Source organism: Acromyrmex echinatior, chromosome 14 (assembly GCF_024713525.1).
Source record: "Acromyrmex echinatior isolate Ae372 chromosome 14, ASM2471352v2, whole genome shotgun sequence".
NCBI lineage: Eukaryota > Metazoa > Arthropoda > Insecta > Hymenoptera > Formicidae > Acromyrmex > Acromyrmex echinatior.
In genome coordinates this window covers 7,355,305-7,368,116 of record NC_141865.1, presented here as the reverse complement: position 1 = coordinate 7,368,116, position 12,812 = coordinate 7,355,305, and the positions used below count along the sequence as shown (strand labels likewise).

Below are 12,812 nucleotides of genomic sequence, written 5' to 3'. Positions count from 1 at the left end.
TATACAGACGGTTATCATTATAAAAATCGATTTTCACACATGACACAGCATCATAACGTTTCCCTATCGTAACGTAACATCGAATGTCGACACAAATCATTGCGAAAATCGAATACCACAGCGCGGTGACGTTGAAAACTAATAGTACCGCACTGTCGCGACCACCAAATGTCGCGATATTTGTAGTAAACTTCTGATGTCAGTCACTGTTAACCACAAAATTAACTAAACATCTTTTCTAAATCCTGTTTTTATAACCGACATTTAAACTTGATACACAGAAAAAACGCAAGTAATAAGGCAGCAAGATGTACAGGAAAAGAATGGTTTTGCTGAAGTATCAAAAATGTAGTTACATATACTTGTACATATTTGAAAATAATGTTGTTTGAATCATTAAAATAATTACATAAGAATTTCAAGTATAATAAATAATGCTGTAAAAAGTTTTGATATTCTAGTAACAAGTTTGAACGTTCTATATAATTGTTTTGATGGTCCAAACAAAATTATTTTCAAATTTGTATCTAACTAAATTTACAAATAAGTATCTTGGTTCTTTCCGTGTAAACAATAAGCGAATCGACCAATCATAGAGAAGTTATTGCCTAAGTATCAAATTTAAAATATTGATTTGCTTATCTGCAGAAAACATGGTAGTGCCTCGGAGCTAAGACAAGTTAACTGTTCATGTTTTACTGTTTAAGTTTTTCTTTTGTATACTACAGCCTTTATACGACGAAAAAAAGAACATATGGCGAAGTTTCAGTGGAAGTGACGAATGTTGTTCATTCGACTGCTCGAGAATAGAGGAAATTCACGATATTCAACAATGAAGCTTATGACGTATGTTGCGGCGTATATCTTGTTTCATATATACACGGTTTCAAAGGTAACCCTGTGAGTCAGTTGGGTTCGTCTGTACATCTGCTTGTCGGACTTATCCTGCTCCATCATCCACGAGCTTCATCATTCAAGCAAGAATTTTCAGATTCACCCATGAATAAAAATAGAGAATACTCAATATATTGATGCTAATAAACGAACGAATGAGAACACTGAAATACGCGTTTTCAGAATTACAAAATAACGAGAAGTAAAAATTTCTCCAAGTATATTCTCAAAGTAAAGAGACAAGATATATCTAATAAACTCAATGTCGAGCGGAAGAGAGCGAGTAACGAAGATTTAAATTCCCTTCCGCGAATCTTTGGAAAAATTTTTATATCAAATTTCTCAGACGAATTCACCGTTCAGTGAAATAAATCTCTTGACCTTTTACGACTTCTCAGGTGCGAAGTGGAACCTACTTCGTGCGGCAATATTCGTGGAGCACACGTCCACATTATACCGTACTGTCGGCCACGAGGCACCCATCGAATGGTGGAAGCAGCCACGTTTCTCGCTGGCGAACGTATCTCTCGTCATTGGGTCGCGTAACGGTAAAACCGCCGGTCGACTCGACTCGTCAACGCTATTGAAGATCGTCCTCTTCCGCCATTTTGTGTTTGGGAATGTTGGAGCATCCTGGCCTCTTCTCTCTCCCGCTCGTATTTCGCGCAGCGACGTTTATCTTTCCTCTTTTCGATTTATTTGTCTACGAGCCATTTGATCCCGCGTTCATTCGTTCATTTACCTGTCCACCTATCCGTTCGTTTGCCAGCGAATTCGTTCATATATCCTTCGTCGCGGAGTGCATTGTCCTATTATTTTACCTCGATCTTCTCGCACCTCGTTTCCACAAAACTTTTCCTCCTCCTCACTCCTCACTCCTATTGCTGATGTTCGTTCCGAAATCCTGACTCGTGGCTGATGCTCGCTCTGGAATCCTGACTCATGGCTTTCTCGAAAACGCGCTATTACAATATTACATTTTAACACGTAAATAAATTCTAACAGTTGGCGATTTTTAATCGCGCTCAAAGAGAGATCTTTAAATCTCGCGAATAAATCATCGAAACGTGATTCAAGTTATAAAAAATTCTTTCAAATCTTTATCTGACGATAAAAGAAAAAAAATTCTATCTCATTATTAACTGCACGGCAGTAAATAATGTGATACTAAAAATAGCAAATCATGTTCAATTTTTTGGCACTTTACATAGAAATAGTACTACATCGCTGTCGTATCAATATTGTAGCGTGAAATAACGCCACTCGATTTTCGAAATAGAACGCCGCAGTTTCGATTATTAGGCAGTAATGGATTATTATTGGAACAACATTTGATCACTGAGGCAACGTTAAACCCGTTTAACGGTATCGGCACTTTTTCCTTGGATTTTTAAAAGTTGTGAAAGCTGAGGAAGAAAAATGAAGGAAGTTGGATAGGATATGAAAGATCAAGAGAGGAAGTTCTGCAAAATTTAATCATCTTTCGGATTTAACATTGTTCTTGGAAAGATCAATATGATTTAGAATATCGAGGCAAAAATATTCCGTACTGATATAAATGTCTAATGGCTCGTGTTTGCGAAAAAATGAGACTTTTTCGCACGGCGGTCCAGATGGCATAACTGGTTTTTCGTTTCCTTCCATATCGATGCTTTGCCAAGCTTTCCAGGAAATTATGCCTTTATATATGATTTCTATATATCTCGCTTCTCCTCTCTCTCTCTCTCTCTCTCTTGCAAATGTCGCGTCGATATGTCACAAGTGTTGTTATGATTTGTCGTCGTAAGACGCTTTCAGAACGACTTTACCGTTACGTTGTATGCTTCGTGAACGAGTGAGTTATGTTGCCTGACAAAATCAACTTTCGCCAGGTTATTCCGTTCTGTTCTACATTTCCTTCAAAGAGACTCTTACTTTTGCTTAAATCCATTTCTACCTAAGTTTCGTCGAAAGTACTCACTCAAGACTCTTTGCGTGCACTACGCGTTGCGTGCACCGATTTCTTCGCGACAAGATATGGCCATTTAAAAATGGCGCATTAATCTTTTTTACCGTACCAGAATCGATCTAAGAAGTAGAGCAAAAACTTACAAAGGATATCAGCGCTTTTACCATTCATCATTTCATTCTCGTAGTCGCAGTTATATCGATCTTTTTAATCGTTTATTTCCACAGCAGAACTTGTGTCATCAATATTAAACATCAGCGCGGTTTAAAGCTCACAATTGAACATCTATCGGTGCATTGCAATATTTGACATTATTGCAAACGAAAATTTCGCAAATTTTTTATTTCTATGAAAACTAACCTGCTTCCGGTCGTTTTAAATTCTTTAAATCATTATTGATGTCTGTGACTGTAAAATTGCACGAATAGAATTGTCTCTTAAAATTTACTCTAAAAATATGGTTGTGGTACAATACAATATTTTAAAGATTTTTACCATGCACTTCAGTAAAATTAATCAAACCTATTGTACAATTTTATTGTAGCTTTATTAATGAATGAGAAAAATATACATAATATTCTTCGGAATACAATGTTGTCACAGGACTATCATATTTTTAGAGTAAATTCTAAGAAAAAATTCTCTCCGTGTGGGTCCAAATATCCCGTATATTCGCCGAGGTTTCTGCTTATGTCGCGATTATGCGTGCTGCGAGAAACGGGGTGAATGGAACCCCGGCGCCAACCCCTATAATATATCTTATTGTCGTGCGCTTCTTTCGCCTTCCCTTCCGCACTACTCCTCGATCCCGTCGCGGTCCTTTCTTCGTTCTGTCTCCCCGGAATCGCCCTTCTCGTTATCATCCCTTTGTAGTTTTACTCCGCGGCTTTCCGCCTTTTTGTCAATTGCGCGATGGCGGATCTAAATTAAGGTTTTGCCTCCCCCCCTCCTTCCGCAGGCGTCTCCTTTATTAAAACTTTCTCCCATAATGAATGCTTAACCACGAGGAACGATCGCATGTTGCTCCTCGTTGCAGCCAACGACGCGTTTGTCTTGCTCTCGTCGAAAGTATGACGAACTATATACCTACATATATTGTATCATCCAATTCCTGCAAGAGTATTCCCTGTTATAGTAAGTACTTCTATGTGCAGCAATATTATTAGCGTTCCGCGCGTAAACGTAAAAGAATTGTCTTTTACCGTCAAATGTCAAGTAATAGGTCTGTCTTTTATAGCTGAACTAGTACACACTTTTAAGTGCACTCTATATTTAAAGTGAAATACACAAAAAGAACAGTTTTGTTGTAGTATCTAAAAATTTAGCTACATACAGGTTGAAAATAATTTTATTGGACTATCAAAATAATTATATAGGATGCACAAATATATAAAATGAGACTCCAAAGAATCTATCAGCGAAAAATGTAAAAAAGGCCATCAGAGCCTACATCAGCTGTTCGGATGCTCAGAAAATTTTTTATTTTCGTGTGAATAACAAAAAAATAAAATATACGTTTTAACCCTTCAATTCGGATCCTTATCAATATAACATATAAATCGAAATTACATAAATAACGCAAATTCCAAGTTGATGATTCCTAATAATTTAATTCGTTCTTTATCGAAATGCTAAATTAGCTATGTAATGAATAGCCCAATGATTATCAAAAATATTAACTTATACAATAATAATATAAAAACTTACATAAAATAAAATCGAAGTCACATACATTGCGTCACTAAGTAGAATCACATCGCTCATCAGATTTGCTGTGTAGTCATTCAAAAGAAATATGAAAACGAAGAATTAGAGAATTATTAAAATCATTTGTCTGAATTTTTTACTATATCAACTTACATGTAAGCGTTCTCTAATTTTCTCGCGACTCGAAGTAAAAGTCTTGTGATCGACAGTTACATCATATATAGAGTGCTTCAACTAATTGCTAGATTGTTAAAACTTTTTGCAGCACATTGCCATCAATATTATTTTTACAGTCTAACAAAATTGTTTTCAGATCTGAATCTAGTTAAATTTTTAAATCCGTATAACAAATCAAACTAACCAAGACACCTTATAAATCAAAGAACTGAAAAGAATACGAGCAGTAGAAGTCAAGAGCGTAGATGTCGCGCAAAGTTTTAAACACTTGACAGCAAAATCGTTTTTTTCTGCGTATAATAAAAAATAATATCAAATAACAGTTGTACGTTCTCTATTACCATCATTCTACGTCGTCAGATGGTATAAAGGACACGTTTAAATTTGATCAATTCGGCCGCGACAGCGGCGTTATAACGAGTCGTTCTATTAGTTCAGTTGTTATAGCAGCCACACTTGTTGTGATGCGTCATATCGCGGCACGACCGCGGTGCAGATTCTGCGCGACACAGAATTCGAGGAGTATTGCAAACAATTTGCGCGGCGCGTGACGCTCGGTGGCGGTGGAACAACAAACTTTCGACAAATTAATGGCCCGATAGACGCAAAGCTATATCCCGGTAATCGATATTTATGGCTGCGTGCGCCGGCACAAATGAACAAAGCTGGCCGCGTATATCACCTGAGGGCTGGGAGTAATTAAGACAGCACGTAATGCATAACGGATAATTCGCGCGACGTTTGGACGGCTTCGCCATCTCTCGCCCCGGAATGAACGCCGCGTATCCGCGTATCCGTGTCCCTCTTCGATGGAAACTTTACGCTTATGTGTTGGTATACACCGCGTGATCCACAATTATCACACAGTTCTTGAACTGGACATGAGAAAACGAGAGAGGAAAACGGCAGTTCTATTATTTCCATTTTCGTGATATCTTTTTAATTGATCGCTCGTTGCTTAAGTTATTATCACGGAACATTATCTCGGAAATCTACCGTTAATCCTATGCTGACAGTGTATTGAACCTACTCAATTATAAATTACTTTGTTAAAAGTGTCAAACAATTTAATTATCTTTATGTTATACCTCTAGGATTGAGATTATTCTTATTAAAATGTACACCCTAAGAAAAAAATTATTCATTTGGCTAAATTAATTTAATTACGTTTTTTATTTTTTTCATACATAAATATATTTGACTTAAGTACATATATTTTTCAACAAAAGAAATAAAGACAATTAAATTAATTTAGTCAAATAAACTCTTTTTTTCTCACCATTTTATTCTTTTTATAAGTTACATCATTTTGCTTCCTTGAAATTAACCCTTCGTCGGCCAACTTGATTTTGAACGTACAATTAAAAAAAAGATAAAATACTGTTCAACTTCTATAATAATAAAAACTCATTGTTAAAGCTTTTACAAATAGGGAGGAATTTTTTCAGATTTTTATACAATCTCTGCAACAATATAAAAATCTGTACTGAAATTAAAAAATTTAGATTCCTGATTGAAGGCAAAATTCTATGGCCAGCGAAAGGTTAATTAGTACTTTTAATTAACTTAATAAATTAAAGACGCATTAATAAGATTTGACATCAGCTCCGAAGGATTAAAGTTAAAAAGGTAAAAAGGCCAAATACTCTGTTTCTCTTTTCTATAAATCTGAGACACCCTGTACGGTGTGGCATAACGAGGTTACGCGCAATACGGACTTGCGTAAATACAGCTTAGTCATGCAGGTAACACCACAATCGTACCGATCTCTCGTAGGTGTTCGATCATATGCATACACAGCGCACACCTTTACTGTCCAGTGTGCCAATTGCGAAACTGTTAATACTGCATAATGCAAGATGTGGCGACATACAATGTGCCGTGTACGTAATAAGTTTTTTCGGAAGTCTCGTCCGATCCTCTGTAGTAAAAAAAATAGCTCCCGCGTCCCTGAAGAGAATGATAATGAGACAGGAAAGAATTACGATACCGATAAAAATTTTAATTTACGATACAGTTATGGGAATTAATGTAAAAATGCGATAGGGGAATGCTCGAATTATATTATATTGTTCAACTCGCGGCCTTCGCATTTGCATTCATATATTCGGAATTTATTTAAAGTTCCTGAAAATTTATTTAAAAAATGGAGCCGAGCAATTTTTGAACTACGAATGTTAAATTTCGAAATTAATCTCGGAAGGAACATGCAACATATTAGTTTGACATCAGACCGCAGAAAGTTCAGGTGACTCGATACTTAGTAGTCTGTAACATGAACATCTCGCTAGTTTCGCTGGCAGAATATGAATTTCCAAGATGCGTTGCATCATTTTAAGGCAACAGCTCGATATTCCAAGCGACACTTAGTGCAATATTAAGAGGATACCGGATTAGTCAATTGGAGTAAGTAAAAGCGGTCGTGAGCATCGATCGGTTATCGTGGCAGCCTTTGGGCAAGAACAATTTCGATGTGAAGGCAATTTCTGCGACGTGTTACTCGGGCGAACTGCAAAAAAGTTGTAGAAATCATTATCTCGTGGCAGGCGATAAAGGAAGCGATCTACAAGAACGCGCAGATAGAACTTCGGATAACGGACGTTTACGTGACTTACAACGATCTTACGAGCGTTATCCGCCAACCAGCGTGGAAAAGGAAGAAGAAGAGTTTAATATCTTTCGTATTTAGCTTAAAGCACAATACGAGGAGAGCTCGCGCGTTAACGCTTTGTATTTTTCTCGGTCGAGTTTGCGCTTTTGTGCGCGTCTTGCAAGAATGAAATTACATTATAAGTTATTATGCTTCACACTTATCTTATTATTGGTTTCTCGCGATATCGATAATTCCAATTGCAATCACTGGAACTTCTTAAATATACATGAGAAAAACATGATGTATTAACAGTATTAGCGAACAGCAGTCTAATTAAATATCTTCTTTATTTTTAATAACAGTATTAACAAAATAATTAATATTTTAAAAGAAATTAGTGTACGTATTTCATTAATACAGTCACGAATTAATAAGATTTTCAATTAAACTGTTAATGTTAATACATCATTTTTTTTTTAGTAACATTATTTGTTCCGTGTAGAGTTACATTTCAGCAGTATTAATCGCGTGAAATTCTCTGTAAAAATTAGCCAGAAATCTACGAATGATTTTACGCTTGAAATTTCGTTCGGTTTGCGTAGAACGTATTCTACTTGTTAACGGAAACTGTTTCACGTTCAAAATTTGCCTGTCTCGCGTAGGAAGTGAAATTCAACACGTTGTCGAAGGAATGCCACGTGGTGTCGTGTTCCGAACGCAATCCTACTGTGATTTACTGTCGCACAGTTAAAACCGTGGCGAATGTTGAAACGTTTCCTGCATTGAGAGTTGCCGCACTAAATTGGCTGCAGAAAATCACGAGAAAGATGCAAAAAAAAAAAATATTTCAATAAGAATGACGGATTTTTTCAATGAAATCAGCACGGCATTCAAAGCTCGACGTGTGTTTTTTCATAACTAACTATATCATAACAGATTTATTTCTTATATATAGTACATTTAATAATTAATTGCATTTCTAATCTGATAATTAAGTAAACGTCAACGCGAATGAAACAAATACATTTCCCGAGACGAGATTTAATAGATCCGTGAAATATGACGGAATTAAGTTCCTTTCCTCCATTTTGATTCTATTCGGCGCCGAGTGAATGTAACTATCGAGTTTTAATATACTGGAACCCTCTCTAAATTTATCTTCTCAGTGCCACTCGGGAGCTCGCGAAAACGGCTTCAGCCTCCAGCGACCCACAACCCTACAGTTTGGTTGCACTAAATCACGCGAAAAACCGACAGAGCGAGAGAGCGAGAGAGAGAGAGAGGCGAAAAGGTCTTTCGACGTTGGTTAAGAGCTGCGCGAAAACCGCGACGTTCGGAGGAGAAAACCGACGTGTCGCAACGTCGTCGCCGACATCGGTTACGTTGCACCGGTGCTCACAGCGTGCACCAATTAAGTCTCGCAACGCGAGAGGAAAGAAAAGACGCGCTCTCAAACGACGTGGTACGAAAACGTCGCGACTTCGGCAATGTCGCAGTGCATTGCGCTAATAAGGAAGCGCGGCATTATGTACGCCCGGCGTACTGTTTTCCGGACAGATTTACGGCCCGGCGGACAAAAGATCGGGATGAGGAGGATGCGATGCGCAAGATGAGAATCTTCTGGAGGAGCAAGAAGAGGAGTACGTTTCAGGACGTAAACTCGTCCGGCGCTATATCGTTACTCTCGCGACGAGACAAAGCAAAGGAGAGTCGCGAGGGCGCCAAATGTCGAGACGCGACCGTCAACGCTTTCCCCGGTCGCGTCGTGCAATCGACGTAATCTATATACGTGTCTCTCGTCTAAAGTGAGAAAAGATGTTTCGTCACTTTGCGACTTTACACCTGAGCTTACGTTACGCAAGAACTGACGCGTAAAAAGACGCTTGAGCAGTCGAGAAATATTTCCTCCGTCTTTTAAATTTGTCTCTGCGTCACCGTCGGAAAAAAAAAAACGTATACAAATCAGTTATATGCGCGCGGTTTTCGTGTCAGATGTTACGGTGACGATGAAAGATGTGTATTTTGCGGAAAAAAAGTTAAAGTGCATAAAATTGTTCAGATAAGAGTAAACAGTTTTTAACACGTTCTGCCAATATGACTCGTCATTACCTCTTTCAATATGTCGTCTTTCGTCTATTTATTTGTCTACGAATTTGAATATTATAGATTTTTAAGATTATTTTATCATAAGTATCGATCTTAAGTATTTTAAACACTTGATTGGTATTTGAACTGTAATGGATAGAAGATCTAAACTTAATTTTCATTCTACATTATCGATAATCTCTGGCGGGGGAAAAGATAAATACATAAAATCATAAATACATAAAATAATTGAGATAAAAGTTTTAACACATTTTGTAAATATGATTTATCATTACTAGAGATGTAAAAAAATGGTATTTTTGACTTCAGAGAAAAGTATCAAGTAAAAAACTAGTTTTTTACTGTAAAAAACAGTATTTTTGATCAAATTACATAAAATTCATGAAAAACCTTCATGTTAAATATGTAGAAGAAATACAATTCATTTTTGTTATTTGGATACTTTTTAATACTTTTATCTTTATAATTTTATATCAAAGAGAAAATATGTATTATTGATATTGCAATTCTTGATGAGATGATAATGGGTTAATAGATCCATTTGCTTGCACTCTTTGCATTCAGCATCTGTGCCTTCTCTAATTTCAACGCCTGAATCTATTTTTCTAATAATATTACTTTAAGTGCAAAAATTTTGGGCAAAATTTCAAGCAGTGCGAACAGATCTAAATGACCTAAAAAAAAATATTCGAGTAAAAAAACTGTCAAAGTAAAAGGAAAAAAAACCATTAATTTCCGAGTTTTTTACTCTAAAATTCTAGTATTTTTCTGTGGTTTTCATCTCTAGTCATTACCTCTTTCTCTCGTCTTCTATTTATAATTTGTCTAAAAATTTGCACATTATTGTAAATTCTATAAGATTACTTTATCGTGACGACCTTAATTATTTTAAATGTTTTATTTGCATAGACTGTAATGGATGAAAGATCTAAGATAAATCCAAACCAAGAAAAATCAAGGTCGAAACATCTGCGACTTTGTATGTACTTACATGTAATTCACGCAACAGTTAACTGCATTGACTCATACAGGCTTTTATTTAATAATCCCGATAACCTTAATTACCATTAGATTGAAATAAATTATAGTTTTTAAAAACTGTGTGTGAATCAACAAAATGCGAGAGAGAGAGAGAGAGAGAGAGAAATGGCGTGAAAATTACTTTGCTTCATTTACACGAGGATTCCCTTAACGAAAATCGTACCTGCGCTGAAAATTTCGAGCGCACGCTCGCCGAGTGGCAAAGTTGCCCGAAATTCTCACAGTCATTTCTCGCACCGATGAAAACGACACCGTCGTGCGGAGGCTAGGGATCACGATGAATTTTCCGCTAGGAATATTATTCCCGCCTGCAGGCGGACCAGCTCGCAGCAGCTCGATATTACGAGGAGCACAAACACGATGAATGATCGACGACAATGCGAGAAGTTTCGAACACTTATGAATATCTGGAATACTCATCTACGTCAGATATACGCTGGAATGTATTTGAATGAGCGACGGAAAATATAATGAGGAAAATATAATCAGGGAAAAAACAAATTAGCGTTATCGGCTGCGATCGGGATGACGAATTACACGGTTTGGACGAGCGAGAAAGGGTGCGACGAGCCTTTTGCTCACGCTATCGTCGTCTAGAAAATTATCGCCAACGAATCTGTCACACAAAACGGCAATCGCGTTGCAGAGTTTGCTCACTGCGTTAATTGCATTAAATCATTATCGGATATTTGGGCGGAAAGGCGAGGGGCGTGTAAACCGCAAGCCAAAAATATGTACACTAATTTGGTAATGCCTGGGTTATTAGATAATAATTCCCAACAGTAATATGCAGTAATACAAATTAACAGCGGCGATTATATAGTTTTCGAGCGATTTCTATGACACGGATAGTTTGCCGTATGAATATTATTTAATATTGATCTTCAAGCTATTTGTGAAATCGTAATAGATATTTTATGAGTGTTCTATATGATGAGTATCTTGTATGATGTTAAAATAAGTGTCTGGTAATTCAATCGCGTCGTCCTAAAATATACTTATTTTTAATCCGCGACTATAATATTATTTCGGTCAAGGATACATTAAACGTACTTTTTTAATGAAAAGATTAATAAAAAAAATCAGATTTTTCTATATATTGTATTTAAATATAAGGCAAAAAGTTCGGTAGCGATTTAGAATCTGGATCAAAAATTATTTTAATAAGAAATAGATGTGATATTAAAAAATAATTAAGATAAAATGAGAAAATTTAAGTTACAAAATTATAAATATAAATATGAAACTTTATGAAATTGTTTCATATGTATATAACTTCATTTTTACATAAAAAGTATGCAAATTTCCAGTCCTCACTTTTCGCAAAGACTGTACAACATCTGATATAGAAAAGTTAAAGATCCCACTGTTAATATTAAAGTTGAGGGCTTCTGCGGAACGTCTTTTACGCGACATCATAAATTCTGTAAATCTCATTAACGCGCGACGGTTTTTGTCGGAACTGATACATTCGCGATAAATCGCGGCAAGTCTGGCAACAACGAGCGTAATCGCGAAGCGAGGAAAGTCGAGAGGTTGTGCGATCTCGATCAACGATTACGCCGGTTTAAGCTCGTTTACGTACGCAGGGGGCGATAAGCGATTGCCCGGGCGGGCACGGCAATTTTTTCGCATTAATATGCCCGCTAATGAATGCACGCGATATACACTTTTTTTTTTTATCCAAGACGTCGTCTCGCATGCGGCACGCGACGGATTAATGTCGTTGCCTCGCATACGCGCGTCTGTGTGTGCTCCCGATTAATACTGTACTGTACTCGTCGACGTTTCCTGAATCCTTACATTTCGGCGGTTTATACGATCCTCCATAAATCAGTTCACCACGGTATTTCAGACCGCAACCGACATGGGGATCGTTAACGATTAGGATAAATCTCGCAAGTCGCCCCTAGATGGGTACTGCTGATACTTGCTATCTATTTACATGTATTATATAAAAACTTTAATATTTTAATGGAATTTCCCGCTTCTTCTTCTTCTTCTTCTTCTTTTCAGAATATTATGAGTCAGTGAAAATAAAGTTTAACATAAAAGTTTTAATTTTCTCCATCATAGAAGTACAAGGAAGACTAGGGCATAAAATAATTGGATTTTAAGTCGGGCTTCTTGCGCGGACTTCCCGTGTGTATTTCGGAGCGGGGAGAAAAAAATAACTTGTACCAATATATTCTCCTCACATTACGACCTACATAATGTACTTTACTCATATAACGTGTTTATCAGAGAATTATGTTTTCTGTGTGCGTGCAGTGTATCGAACCGAAAACGAATTTTCGGTCGATTTTCATTTGCTCTATAAATTCGTATAAATATACGAAATTATTT

The 12,812-nt window shown here is 36.7% G+C and overlaps 1 protein-coding gene and 1 long non-coding RNA gene across 2 annotated transcripts in view; one reads left to right on the top strand and one right to left on the bottom strand.

Moving 5' to 3' along the window:
- The window catches only part of LOC147907406 (uncharacterized), a 99,350-nt gene that overhangs the window by 68,321 nt on the left and 18,217 nt on the right, over nucleotides 1–12,812 (top strand). The gene's annotated exons all lie outside the window — the stretch shown is intronic.
- The window catches only part of ed (hemicentin protein echinoid), a 30,622-nt gene that overhangs the window by 7,213 nt on the left and 10,597 nt on the right, over nucleotides 1–12,812 (bottom strand). The window lies entirely within an intron of this gene.